Genomic DNA, 15,129 nt, shown 5'->3' on the forward strand with positions numbered 1-15,129 from the left:
AAAACAAAGCTAAAATGTTATATTGCTCTATTCATCTGCATGGCTACCAAGGCAATCCATCTTGAACTTGTCTCTGACCTGTCTACTGATGCGTTCCTAGTTGCTCTGCGTAGATTTACATCGCGTCGGGGTATCTGCCAGAATATCTACAGCGACAATGGAAGTACCTTCGTGGGAGCAAGAAACGACCTACGGGAGCTTCACACCCTTTTCAGATCTCAAGTACATCAGAGGAAGGTGTATGACTTCGCATCTCAATGTGGAATCCAGTGGCATTTTATTCCACCGCATGCCCCTCATTTTGGTGGGCTGTGGGAGGCTGGCATAAAGTCTACTAAGTCCCATTTGAAGAAGGTTGCAGGAAATCTTGTACTGACTTTTGAAGAAATGTCCACGTTGTTAGTTCAGATTGAGGCATTCCTGAATTCGAGACCAATAACCAAATTGTCTGATAATCCTGATGACTATTCATTCCTGACTCCCGGTCACTTCCTGATTGGAGAACCTCTCACAACCATCCCAGAGCCAGATTTACTTACAGTTTCAGGGTCTCGTCTGTCCAGGTGGCAACTACTTCAGCGTTGCAGACAGTACTTCTGGAAGCGATGGTCAAGGGACTATCTATGTCAACTCCAGCAGCGGACTAAGTGGTCAGCAGGAAGGGTCAACCTTCAACCCGGAACTCTGGTTCTTCTCAAGGAAGACAACTTGCCACCTCTCGTGTGGCAGACAGGGATCGTGGTAGATACGCACGCAGGTGCTGACGGCTTGGTGCGTGTTGCCACTATTCGCACGCCCAAGGGGACCTTCAAACGGCCAATTGCAAAACTTTGTGTCTTCCCAGAAGAGGTTGAAACTGTATATAGTGAAAAAGTGTAATTAGTGGAAAGGTGTAATCTTTGATGTGCTAAAACTTTGTTTTTTTTCATTTGACTTTTTCAGTGCGAGTGCTAATTTTTATTGTTCTTAATAATATTTATGTTTGTAATTTATATATAAATTAGGTGGGCGGTATGTTGAACGCCATGTGTTTTCTGTCGTCAGAGGTCAGCACAATCAGACTGCTACAGCCCCAGTGGAAGGAGGACAGAGTCACGCGCCTCACCGGCGTCAGTGAGTTCCGAGACTTGGACGAGCGTGGGTAACAGTATTGTGTTTGTGCGCTACAACATGGACCACGGCGTCCTAATGTATATTCTGTACAGTGTAAATAGTTTTGTGAATAAATGAAGTATGTAATGTACATTATGTTGGCCTTCCCTTTGCACTTAATGAAGTACATTTCGTGGACTGTGGGAAGAGCTAGGCCTCGTTCAACACGAGTAAGCAACTCTAAAACGAGACCGAACAGGTTAAGCTACGAATAACATGACCAGCATAGTGAACGTATTAGTGTTGTCAAGATTTACAGCGACCAATTGCCCACCCACATTAGTTCAGGTCTATGTGGCTACCTGTTCAGTCGACGATGAAGATATCAATAGTATATAAGAAGAGCTGGAAGATTTAATATAATATGAAAAGGAATGTGTAAATATTGTATGATATTGTAGTGGAGATAATAATGATGATGATGATAATTATTATGATTATTGTTGTTTAAAGGTGCCTAACACCTAGATCATCGGCCCATAATGGTACGAGATGCAACGAAATGAAACGATAATTAAAACAAAAATTGTATCCACTGACAGAAATCTAAAACGAAACTTGATGAAAAAATGACCATAAATCCAAAACAATCAGTGGATCCAATTGGCAATGCCCCATATTCCGAGATGATGCTTGTTGTCCAAAGGGGCCCAATATTTAGGTCACCGGTCCCTCATAATGTAATAATTACCGGTAAAGCAGAACCATGGTTTTCCTCCTATAGTGGTACTAATCAAGGGTAAAGTACACTCACGGTGCTCCTCGCACGGTGGTACTAATCTCAGCTAACACAGATTCATGGTGTTCCTTACATATGGGTACTAGTCACAAGCAACGCAGACCCACGGTGATCCTCACTTAGTGGAACTAATCACGGGCCACGTATACTCATGGTGTTGCTCACATAGTGGTGCAAATCATAGGCAATGTAGAACCACGGTGTATCCCACAGTATGGCAACGCCCACAGGCAACATGGACCCATGGTGTTCCTCACAAAAGACACAATCCAACAAATGACGCAGACACATGGTGGTCAACTTATCACGGACAATGCACAATCCCGGGTGTTCTTCACATAGGGATACGAATTACAGGCAACGCAGACCCGTTCTGAGTACAGGTTAACTAAGGCAATTCAGACACCAGTTTGTGATGCCGCGCGCCCGCTCCCCGCCTCGATGGTACTTATCACAAGTAATCTCATGGTTCCAATTCCATCATCCCTTGCTCGCCCCTTTTAGTGGCCTCCCACGACAGGCAGGAGGTACCGTGGGTGTATTCTTCGTCTGCGTCTTCAATCCACAGGGGGTAACGTAAATGGAAACTGGAATGCAGTGGTAGGCCAAGGAACAGAAGGTAACATACGAGGAAATTATGCAATGAGACAAAGAAATAAAAGAGGAGGTCGACTGATAAAATTATGGACTGGTCATAAATTAGTTCTTACTAACATTTGAGTCACAATTCACAAACCATGGCTGTATACGAGGAAAAGACCTCTAGTCACTAGAAGATATCAAAAAAGAATTCATTACGTTGAGGCAGAAGTTCAGAAACCAGATAATGAAAAGCAACAGTAGCAGAACTGTACTTCGACCAAGACATGGTCAAAAAATACTGTTTGAAGTTGAATAAATTCAAGATAGCACGGCACTTTTAAAGAGAAGAAGTGTTGAAAGAAAAGAGCTTTAGGGAATTTTTCACAGAACATGTTGCGCAGGGACTAAACAAAAACGCGGAATGGAACGCAATATGAGCATTCCAGAAAAGTGAGATCTGTATGTTCGCTGAGGGAAATTATAACGTGGGAAGTTGTTGTACGGGTCATCCGTACATAGATTGTTTTGATGCAGATCTCCATGCTACCCTATCCTATGATAACTATTCAATTGTTATTTACTACTGAATTTTACATGTACTGTAATCTGTTTTTCATATTCATGGCGTGGTCTTTCCCTACCGTTCCTACCATCTACACTTCCCACAAGAACTAACTGAACAAGTTCTGTGTGTTTTACGAAGCTTCTCATAATTCTCTCTCTCTCTCTCTCTCTCTCTCTCTATTTTGAACATATTTCACCAAATCGCTCTCCTCTCACCAATTCGATTCAGTTGCGTGATTTGATATACCCATCTCACCTTCAGCATTCTCCTGTAACACCACATTTCAAAAGCTTCTATTTTTTCTGAGCTAGTTGTTAACCCTGCCTGCTGTCAATTCTTGATGGATGCAGTACTTTTGTATCCATGTCTTGGCACAGGCCAGAGCAAAATGTAGCTTCCACTGAAGCCCCAGTTTCATCCATGGCTGTGACAATATGGAAGCTGCTGGGGTATGAGTTGTGCTGAGTAATGACATTCAGAGCACAATCAGTGTCATGAAACGTGTTGCTCGTGGGGTTAGCTGTGCTACAATAGCACTGTCTGGAGCAGTGAGGAAAGCAATGGCAAACTACTTCACTATTCATCTTACCTAGTACGTCTCATTTTGGTACAGCCATTGGCTTTTTTGATTTTCATATAACTGCGTAGCCTTTGGTAGTGCTACTTGAGGATCCAACCAGCCTCTGGGCTGCTGACCTAACAATTATTACCCACGTTCCACTTTCATACAATGGAACTCTTTCTTATTCCTAGATTTTCGCGCATGCATTTCAGTGGACTTGGTAGACTGATATCTAACAACAACTTCTGGCTCAGTGAGGAAAGCAACGGGAAACTACCCCACTCCTCATTTTCCTACTACTCCTCTTCAGTAATGCTTAGTCCATCTATGACAGCTAATGGTGGAGCTGTTGACGATCTAAGCAGCTTTGGGGATGAGGAATGAAGATTCGTATATCAATGTTCAAAGTGAGTAGGTTTCTTCTCCTAAGAAAGGCTTTCCGCGATTGTGCTAGGATTTTATACCTCACAACTTTAAGGAAATGAAAAAATATATTGAAGTGCCGCAGTCATATAACATGAATTCCCCACGCTAGTACCATACGACACCTTACGATCAAGCTCTAAAATTGTAGTTTTATTTCGGAGTTATTGGTGACTTGACCTTTGAGAAGCCTGACGGAATTACGGTAATGGTTTATGAGCTTCGCAAGTCCAGGCAATATCGCAGCCAATCAGAACTCCATCCTCTTGCTCCTTCCGGCATCGATCGCGCAATGCTTTCTACCAGTAACATGCTGGGTAAGGTCTTCATGAATTATATAATTTGAAGACATTATCCCCATTTTGTTGTTCACTGCACTGAAAAAGAATATTTCTATTAATGATATTGGAATCACATTTATGCTGACTCAACTGATTTGAATGTGACATCAGTTTTACTTTCTTAGAAAGTCCGTTGTGTTCCATTCCTTGGTGATGGAAAGCATGTTTCACTGTGGTTTGAATTACTCGTTACATTGCAAGTATTGGGACTTAATCTGATCTAACCCCACGGCACTACACCCCTGAAGGGCCTTGGCCTACCAAGCGACCGATACTCAGTCCGAAGGCCTGCAAAGTACGAGGTACCGTGTGGTCAGTACGACGAATTCTCTCCACCGTAATTCTTAGCTTTCTAGACCGGATTGGGACTTGCGAACACGTAAATAACTGTTAAGGTTGTTCTAGCCGTCCGGTGCACCTAATTACTTTCCTCTATCCTCCACTGATCGCTTCACATATGACAGCGAAATGTCTAATGAAGACGTGTTGTTTTATATAACTGCCTGTTTTTCACGTTATTGCTTTAACTCACTTACTGAATACATATTATTATTATTATTATTATTATTATTATTATTATTATTATTATTATTATTATTATTATTATTATTATTAATATTTTTTTAATTTCGTGTGGCTTTTTCTAGCCGAGTGCAGCCCTTGTAAGGCAGACCCTCCAATGAGGGTGGGCGGCATCTGCCATGTGTAGGTAACTGCGTGTTATTGTGGTGGAGGATACTGTAGTGTTATGTGTGGTGTGTGAGTTGCAGGGATGTTGGGGACAGTACAAACACCCAGCCCCGGGATATTGGAATTAACCAATTAAGGTTAAAATCCCTGACCCGGCCGGGAATCGAACCCGGGACCCTCTGAACCGAAGGCCAGTACGCTGACCATTCAGCCAACGAGTCGGACAATAATAATAACAATAATAATAATAATAATAATAATAATAATAATAATAATAATAATAATAATAATAATAATAGATACAGTAGGGTTGAGGATTGATATTAACAAAACAGGCGTAATCACCAACATTGGAGATGCATCCAAGTGAATTCCACACGGGGATGGGAAAACTAACTACTACAAAATATCTTGGAGAATGGATAACCTCGAACGTTAGGGAGGCTCTAGCCATCAAAGTCACGTGTACAAAACTGGAGAGAGCTTTCCATTTCTATAAGAAATTTTAAAAGTCCTAATCCATTTCCTTCCGCCTCGAACTTTGACTCTATGAAACCGTAGTAAGATATTCGATACTGTACGCCTCAGAATGCCTGAACATGGTCAGAAAGGGACAACTCAGGAATATGAAACTGAAAGAACGAAAGACCCTGAATAAATTAAAGGGCCCCATTAAAAGGCGAGGGGGGGGGGGGTGAATATAGAATCAAGCATTACAATGAGCTTTACCAACATTCAGTGAGCATAACATAAGCCATGATAAAAAGGAGACTTATGTTATACGGTCACATAAACACAATGGACAACAAGAGACTGACCTCAAGAATCTTCTACACCCTTTCTACAGGTAAGGGGACAAATGCTAAATGGACAAAACTGGTTCGAAAGACCTAGAAATTCTAGAAATGATCCCAAAGATGTATTCAAAAGGGATAAGTTTAGAATGCTGATCACAACAACCGACACTCCCCAGTCACCGACAGCTAGAACACTACGTCCTGGAGTGGGAGGGAAGTGGGCTCAGGAAAGGAAAGCAGCCCACAGTCCTAGCTGATTTACGTCGCACCGACACAAATAGGTCTTATGGCGACGATGGGACAGTAAATGCCTAGGAATGGGAAGGAAGCGGCCGTGGCCTTAATTAAGGTACAGCCCCAGCATTTGCCTGGTGTGAAAATGGGAAACCACGGAAAACCATCTTCAGGGCTGCCGACAGTGGGGTTCGAACCCACTACATCCCGGATGCGAGCTCACAGCTGCGCGCTCCTAACCGCACGACCAACTCGCCCGGTAGCAGCCCACAGTGCAAAGATAAAATGATACTGGGCTTAGAAGAAAGCTCCCAGACTTAGGAACCACGAGGTCCAAGTGGCTTCAACGAAATAATAATAATAATAATAATAATAATAATAATAATAATAATAATAATAATAATAATAATAATAATAATAATAATAATAATAATCTTGTATGATCACAAAATATAGAAAAACAACAATAATGTTATTGGCTTTACGTCCCACTAACTACATTTTTAGTTTTTCGGAAGCGCCGAGGTGCCAGAATTTAATCCCGCAGGAGTTCTTTTACCTGCCAGAAAATCTACCGACACGAAGCTGACGTATTTGAGCACCTTCAAATACCACCGGACTGAGCCACGATCGAACCTGCCAAGTTGGGGTCAGCAGGCCAGTGCCTCAACCGTCTGAGCTATTCAGCCCGGACAAAGAGAAAAATATTACAACAATGGTAAGATCTATTACCCTACACTGACGAGAAAGGGATACTTCTCTGGAATGGAATAACTTGAGTTTCATAGAAAATACAAGAAATTGCATAATTAAACGTGCATAGAATCATGTGATATACTAGACCTGACGGAAATACAGTAGTGGTTTATGAGCTTCGCAAGTCCAGGCAATATTACAGACAATCAGAACTCCATCCTCTTGCTTCTTCCGGCATCGAACGCGCAATGCTTTCTACAATTGACATGCTGAGCAATGTCTTCATGTATTGTAATTTGAATACATTATTCTCATTTTCCTGTTCAGTACACTGCGCAGACTCAAGGATGCAGGACAATAAAATAAGTTTTGAGAAGCGCTGGTCTGTGGAGAACGAGATGAACAAAAACTGGGGAAAGTATGGAAATAAGTGACTGGGTAACACAAAATATTGTAAGTCGCGAGGTGGAAGATCAATAAAAGTAACGAAATTATCCCAGAGACATTTCCTTGTGGTTTAGATTCATCGTTGAACTTCGTGTCTTGAGACCAGCTTGGTCTAATCATTCGGTTAATCTGAACATTTCCTTGCATATCATGCACTAATTTCTTCACACATTATCAGCGTGCTAACATTTCGTGAAGACGTGATTCATTTTATTGTTACCTTTTATATTTTTTTGCTGCTACAGCTGTTGCTGTTTGTCAATGCAAATGGTTTGGAATGCATGAATCTATAATACGTGTATTTCAAGAGTGTTAAAAATACTACACAATTATACCGTATTCAGAAATGTTAATAGAATGAAACTGAATAGAACGTTATCCATCCCTAATTTCGGGCAATCCGGGCGAGTTGGCCGTGCGGTTAGGAGCGCGCAGCTGTAAGCTCGCATCTGGGATATAGTGGGTTCGAACCCCACTGTCAGCAGCCCTGAAGATGGTTTATCATGGTTTCCCATTTTCACACCAGGCAAATGCTGGGGCTGTACCTTAATTAAGGCCACGGCCGCTTCCTTTCCATTCCTAGGCCTTTTCTCTCCCATCGTCGCCATATGACTTATCTGTGTCAGTGTGACGTAAAGCAATTAGCAAAAAAAAAAAAAAATTCTGGTAAAACGAACGTGTGGACAGTGTATTGGTTCACTGTAACCCAATTTCTTTAACAAAAAATGAAAAATGAAAATCCACAGCCTGTTACCAGTCATTCGACCAGGTCAGGAATGTAATGAATGAAGCCCCATCTAGCGGCGAGGATAGGAAATGTGCCGGCTGCCGAAGCCTGTCGCACTCCTCTGGGGCAATGATAAATGACTGATAGATGAAATGAAATGTTAATGGAGAGTGTTGCTGGAATTAATGTTGACAGGGAAACCGCAGTACCCGGAGAAATACCTGTCACACCTCTGCTTTGTCCAGCACAAATCTCACATGGAGTGACCGGGATTTGAACGACGGTATCCAGCGGTGAAAGGCCGATGCGTTGCCGCCTAAGCCACGGAGGTTTCAATTTTTTAATACATGCAGTTTTAAACAACAATATTTATGATAATTATTTGTGACCATTGTTACATGATAATTAGATATATAGGGCTTTATACACCCTATACACGATACAAGAATTTTTATTTTTATTCTTAAATGCTAAACACTGTTATCATTCTAGGAAAAACCTCATTTCCCGACAGATATTAAAAGTTATTGCTCGTCTGGAATAGCCTACCGCAAATTCCTCCAGAGTACATACAAGTGACTTGAATGAATGTACGTGTGAATGATGTGTGAATGGAACAAAATGTTACGTATTAAATTTGAAGTATCTTAGGCTATCCCATTTACTTTATTACTCTTCCCATTTAAGACTATGCATTGTTCTTAGAAATAGATAACATAGTAACATGGTTTTCAGCGAACTCAAATTGTAACATTGTAATATTCAGTTCTTTTCAGTCCGGGCTGAGTGGCTCAGACGGTTAAGGCGCTAACCCCAACTTGGCAGGTTCGATCCTGGCTCAGCCCGGTGGTATTTGAAGGTGCTCAAATACGACAGCCCCGTGTCGGTAGATTTACAGGCACGTAAAAGAACTCCTGCGGGACTAAATTCCGGCACCTCGGCGTCTCCGAAGACCGTAAAAAGTAGTTAGTGGGACGTAAAGCAAATAACATTATTATTATTAGTTCTTTTCATTTTGCCTCACATTAGAATAAGTATTAGTTTAAGCAAGTTAGTAGATACATTCTTTACGTATTAATTTGATATTAACTGCTTTTGTCTATTCTCTGTTTATCCTATATGTTTTTCACCAATAGTAATATTAATTAATTATATTCATGTTACTTGTTATGTGATTTACTTGTTTTATCTCAATAACTGTAATTTTTTAGATTCTTTATGCCATACTATGGAGCGCGTTTTTACTTATGAGCATAATTTCTTGATTTGTCTTTTTCTGTTCTCAGTATATCCTCGTCCTCTCTCTGTGTTCCTTTATACGTTGTTCAATCCATCCCGTAGTTTTTCCGGTGGGGTTTACAGAATATTTGTGTGTGTGAACTAAAGTTCTGAATTTTATTCTATCTCGAATGGTTTCCTTCTTAGTGTCAGTTCCATTTAGGTCTTTTAGCCAATTATTGTGATTTTTCATTGATAAGTGTAAGTATAAAATTGTCTTTTTGAGCCTGTTGTTATCCTTCTAAATGTATAAGTGACCATAAAATTGTAATATCCGGTTCTTGATTGCATCTGCGATTTTTTTCTGTAACTTGATAGATTTTATGTGATTTCTTTTTCATCCAAATTTCATTTTTTCTATTTTGGTCCTAGTATTTTTTCCTGGGGATTTTTCTTTCTTGTTTTTCGATCACCTTTATTCGAGATATGCCACCAATTATGGTAGTTTCAGATGCATTAAGTGCTTCTGTTTAAACTATGTGTTATAACAACTGTAACTGATTATCATGATGTTTTAAATAAATGCTGTACAAATGGTATGTGGTTAAATGTAACAAAGGGCCGTAAGTCCTAACTTCGCTACTTTATAAAGACAAAAATAATACATACATTCACTCCTCCAAGTTAACATTAGTACTTAAATTATATCCCTTTGCGGCACATGCTTAATTACAAACATTCATGTTGTTACTTTTCTCTGTGTATTTCATTCTTCTTTTATTAGTTGGGCAATTGTGCGGAATTTCATCTCTCTCTATATTTTAATGTTACTTTAGATTTACTATTTAATGTTGAAGGTTCTTCTAATAAGTTCGCTGGATTGACCAATATCGCAATGGCAAAGTGTGGTGACACAACGTGCATGTGCGTGTGAATAGGGAGATAATTCGAAAAGTGCACTTAGCGTTGAATACACATATCTGAATCAGACTAGTTTGCTACGGCTAGTCGAAAGTAGTATGTGTGGAGACTCGTATACGCGTAAACGTCAAATTATGTTAAAAGTTGGGAAGAAATGGCCAAGGAAACGCATGTGATGTTGGTGCAAGTGTACGGAACAGAAACCATAAGAATAAAATATTGTATTGTATTTACGACTGGTGCAAACGCTTTCGGGACGGGCAGAAAACTCTTGATGTTGCGCCGTGACCTGGTCGACCGTTAACAAGCAGACGTTCAGAAATCATTGAACAAGTGCGACAGATGCTGGCAAAAAATCACCTACTGTTTCTGAGAAGGATATCAGTAGTATTAACAAGGCCAGTGTGAACACCATTATTCAAAACAATATGGGTTAGCGGAACATCTATTCTATGTTGTTATGCCGCGAACAATGGCTGCCGAGCAGAAGGCAACGCGAATGAAAATTGCTGGAGAATTCGTTGACACGTGTGACCGAGATTGACATCTTCTGAAAACTATAATCCCAGGCGATGAAACCTGGTGCTAGTAGCTCGATCTGCAGACCAAGTGACAATCAATGGCATTGGTATTCAGCGAGTTTTACTCGTCCCAAACTGAGTCGCCTGCAAAAAAAAAAACATGGATCAAGTTACTGTTAGTCACCGTTTTCAACAGCAATGGAATGGTCCACCAGAAATTCATAGCAGAGGGTCAAAGTGTCAACGTCACATTCTACGAGAACCTTTTGAGAGCTGCTTGTTAACGTTAAATGAAGGCTTGTCAGAAATGGATCCAAACAAGGGCTGATGCAGACAGGGAATTAACGTAGATGAAAGAAACAGAGCGAAACAAATAGTTGTTGATTCCAAAAATAAGTCGTGGGATGATGTTAGTTATAACCTGGAAAGGCTAGATCAAGCAGCAGGGAAACCTTTCTGAACAGTAATAAAGAATCTTGGGAAGGGGGAGAAAAAGGAAATACACAGTGTTTTTGGTATTTCAGATGAACTTTTAATATATCCCAAGGAATCACTGGACAGGTGGAGGGAATGTTTTGAAAATCTTCTCAACGTAAAAGGAAATCTTCCTGGTGATGTTGGAACAACCGATCTGATGAGGAGGAGGAAAATGATGTTGGTGAAATGACGTTTAAATAAGTGGAAAGGATGGTAAATAAACTCCACTGTCATAAAACACAAGAAATAGACGAATTTGGACATGAAATGGTGAAGTATAGTGGGAAGGCTGGGATGACATGGCTTCATAGAGTAGTAAGATTAGCATGGAGTGTTGGTAAGGTACCTCCAGATTGGACAAAAGCAGTAACTGCACCTATCTATTATAAGCAATGGAATCGGAAGTATTCCAACCACTATCGAGATACATCATTGACTAGTATACCAGGCAAAGTCTTCACTGACATCGCGGAAGGTAGGGTACGATCAGTCGTTGAGAGGAAGTTCGATGCAAACCAGTGTGGTTCCACACCACAGAGGGGCTGCAAGGATCAGATTTTCAGCATGCGCTAGGTAAATGTAGAATGCTACTTTCGGAATAGACAGTTGTGTTCATGTTTCGTAGATCTAGAGAATGCATATGATAAGGTACCGAGGGAAGAGATGTTCACCATACTGGGGGACTATGGGATTAAGGATAGATGATTAAAATCAATAAACGGCTTTATGTTTACAATTGGGCTGCAGTGAGAATTGATGGTAGAATAAGTTCTTTGTTCAGGGTACTTAAAAGCGTTAGAAGAGGCTGTAGTCTTTCACCTTTGTTGTCCGTAGTATACGTGTATCATCTTCTGAAAGGTTTAAAGTGGCAGGGAGGGATTAAGTTAGGTCGAAATGTAGTAAGCAGTCTGGCCTATGCTGACGACTTGGTCTTAATGGCAGGTTGTGCCGAAAGCCTGCAGTCTAATATCTTGAAACTTGGAAATAGGTGCAATGAGCACGGTATAAAAATAGCCATGCTGAGACCAAATTGATGTCGATAGGTAAGAAATTAAACAGAATTGAATCATATGTCAGAATGTTAGGTAAATAATTTCAATTATTTAGGATGTGTGTTCTCCTAGGTTGGTAATATATTAAGTGGTATCGAATCAAGGTGTAGTAAAGCTAATGTAGTGAGCTCGCAGTTGTGATCAACAGTAATCTGTAAGAAGGAAGTCAGCTCCCGAACGAAACTCTCTTTACATCAGTCTGTTTTCGGACCAACTTCCCTTTACGGGAGCAAAATCTTGGTGGATTCAGGATATCTTATTCATAAGTTAGAAGTAACAGACATGAAAGTAGTGAGAATAATATTGCTGGTACAAACAGGTGGGAACAATGGTAGTAGGATACTCGAAATGAGGACATAAAAGCTAAGTAGTAATGAACTCGATGGATGAAGCTGTACGCATAAACCCGCTTCGGTGGTGGGGTCATGTGGGACGAATGGAGGAGGATAGGTTACCTAGTAGAATAATGGACTGTGTTATGGAGGGTAAAACGAGAAGAGGTAGACCAAGACGACGATGGTTAAACTCAGTTTCTAACGATTTAAAGATAAGAGGTATAGAACTTAATGGGGTCACAGCACTAGTTGCGAATAGAGGATTGTGGTGATGTTTATTAAATTCACCGAGGCTTGCAGACTGAACGCTAAAAGGCATAAAGGTCTATAATGATGATGTGTGTATGTAAATAAGGGGCTGCCTGGCCGAGGCGGTAAAGGCGTGGTCGGTTCGCCCGGAAGGACGTGGATTCGAATCCCCGTCAGGAAGTCGTAAAATTTAAGAAACGAGACTTCCACTTCCGGAGGTTCATATGGCCCTGAGGTTCACTCATGAGTAGGGCCCAGATTTTTAGGTTTTAACCTATTTTTTCCTCGCTATTTAATTCACAAATTTCAATATATTTGTTCGTTTCACACTTCTTGGAGCAGAATATGTGAATTTCATTGCACCTAAAAAATCACTTAATGAGGGGTTGACACCTAAAATTACCTAAATAGCTGTTTTACCTTCTTCAAATAAAGAATGTTATTTTCCCTGCATTGTAAAATTATTTTCACCGCAATTGCAAGCAGTAGGACGGAGATAGTTCATGTTACTACCATTAAATGCAGCACATCCCATGCTTCCCACTACAAATGTGATATCTGGCGGCTCCTTGATGCATCCGATAGAAGGTCAGGAGGAACGTCAACAGTTTCGCCTCCAGTCGTCCACAGAGAGTACAGCCAGCAGGGTGTGTGGTAACTGGTTCTTGCAGTATTTTCTAACCGTAATTGCTGTATAGCGAAACAATGCCTAAATCGCACTTATTGAGAAAATGGATTGTTACAGATGGACACTCCTCTACAGACGGTCAAGTAGTCTTCTGTCAGGCATGCTCCAAAGAAGTAAGTTTCCCGTAACTGATCTAAAGCCTGCATTGCAATATCCTAGCTTGCTTACTGAAGAGTACTTAGGATTTGGGTTCTTCATTTCAGGTTAAATGTGAGCAGAAATCCCATCTTGAGCAGCATAAATCTGCACCTGCGAGGAGAAATAAGTCCAGCAGCAACAGTAAGCAAACGTTTATTTCTTCCACAGTTGGCAAGCCCGAAGATAACTTTAACTTTCGCTTATGTCAGGCGTTGGTGTCTGCAAACGTCCCATGGAACGTGCTAAGTAACCTGACCATGAAAACATTCTTAGGGGACATCAGCGGCTGCAGTATACCTAATGTATACACTTTAAGGAAGTATTATTTGCATGCTGTTTACCAGAAGACACTACCGGTAGATGAAATAAGAGAAGATATAGACGATCACTATATTTGGTGTTCTGTCGATGAAACATATGACAATTGCGGTCGCTTCATTGTGAATGTGGTAGTAGGTAAGCTGGATCAAAATGAACCAGGTAACGCTCGTCTAATTCTTTGTAAAGAAATAGAACAAACTAACAACAGTACAGTAGCCTGCGCTGTGAGGGATGCTTTACGCATATTGTGGCCAGCAGAGAATCAAGATAATAAGTTCCTTTTGTTAGTGGCAGACAGTGCTGCCTACATGTTGAAGGCAGGGCAGGTTCTACAGCCCTTCTACCCGAGCATGCTACACGTTACGTACTTGGCCCACGGCCTGCGCCGCCTTGCGGAGGAGATTAGAAGCAACTTCAGTGACGTCAACAGCGTGGTTTCTTCAGTCAAAAATGTTTCCCTCAAAGCCCCATCACGTATACAGTTGTTCAAAGAGAAACTACCAACAAGACCTCTTCCACCTGAGCCGATACTTACCCGCTGGGAAACTTGGCTGTCTGCTGCTATTTACTATGCTGAGCACCTAGAGGGAATTAAAAATGTCGTCAATGACTTGAATGAAACAGAAGCTTCCTGCATCGCAAAGGCCAAGAAATCGCTCGAGTGCCCGACCCTCGTCGCTTCCCTAGCATATATTAAGACACATATTTGTTTTATACCAGAAGCTATTCTCCAGTTGGAAGGTGCAACCTTGCCACTCAAAGATTCCCTGGATATCATTGGCGATGTTTCCAGAAGAGAAATACCTGGGCCATTGGGAGTGGCATGTTTTTCGAACCTGCAGAAAATTCTTCAACGCAATCCTGGTTTTGAAGATATGAAAGTCATCAATTCAGTATTAGAGGGAGAAAAGTATTCAGGAAAATTACCCCTTCAACCTAATGCATTAGCATCTATGTACTGCGCTCCAACGACGCCATGTTCCGTTGAAAGAACTTTTCCGTCATATAAGAATGTGTCACGTGACAACAGGAAATCATTTACGCCAGACCATTTGGGTATGTACGTTGTTATTTACTGCAATGCCAAAACATAACTTACAAAGGAAACAGTACAGTGTATTCTCTATGTATTTTTATGAATATGAACAATGTGAACTTTTGTGAAATAAGTACATAAATAAAATTTACAGAACTACGAAAATCAAAAATATTGCTGCCCGGAGGCAAAATCTTAAATAACCTATTTTAAGAATG

The sequence above is a fragment of the Anabrus simplex genome, chromosome 6, assembly GCF_040414725.1.
Source record: "Anabrus simplex isolate iqAnaSimp1 chromosome 6, ASM4041472v1, whole genome shotgun sequence".
Lineage (NCBI taxonomy): Eukaryota > Metazoa > Arthropoda > Insecta > Orthoptera > Tettigoniidae > Anabrus > Anabrus simplex.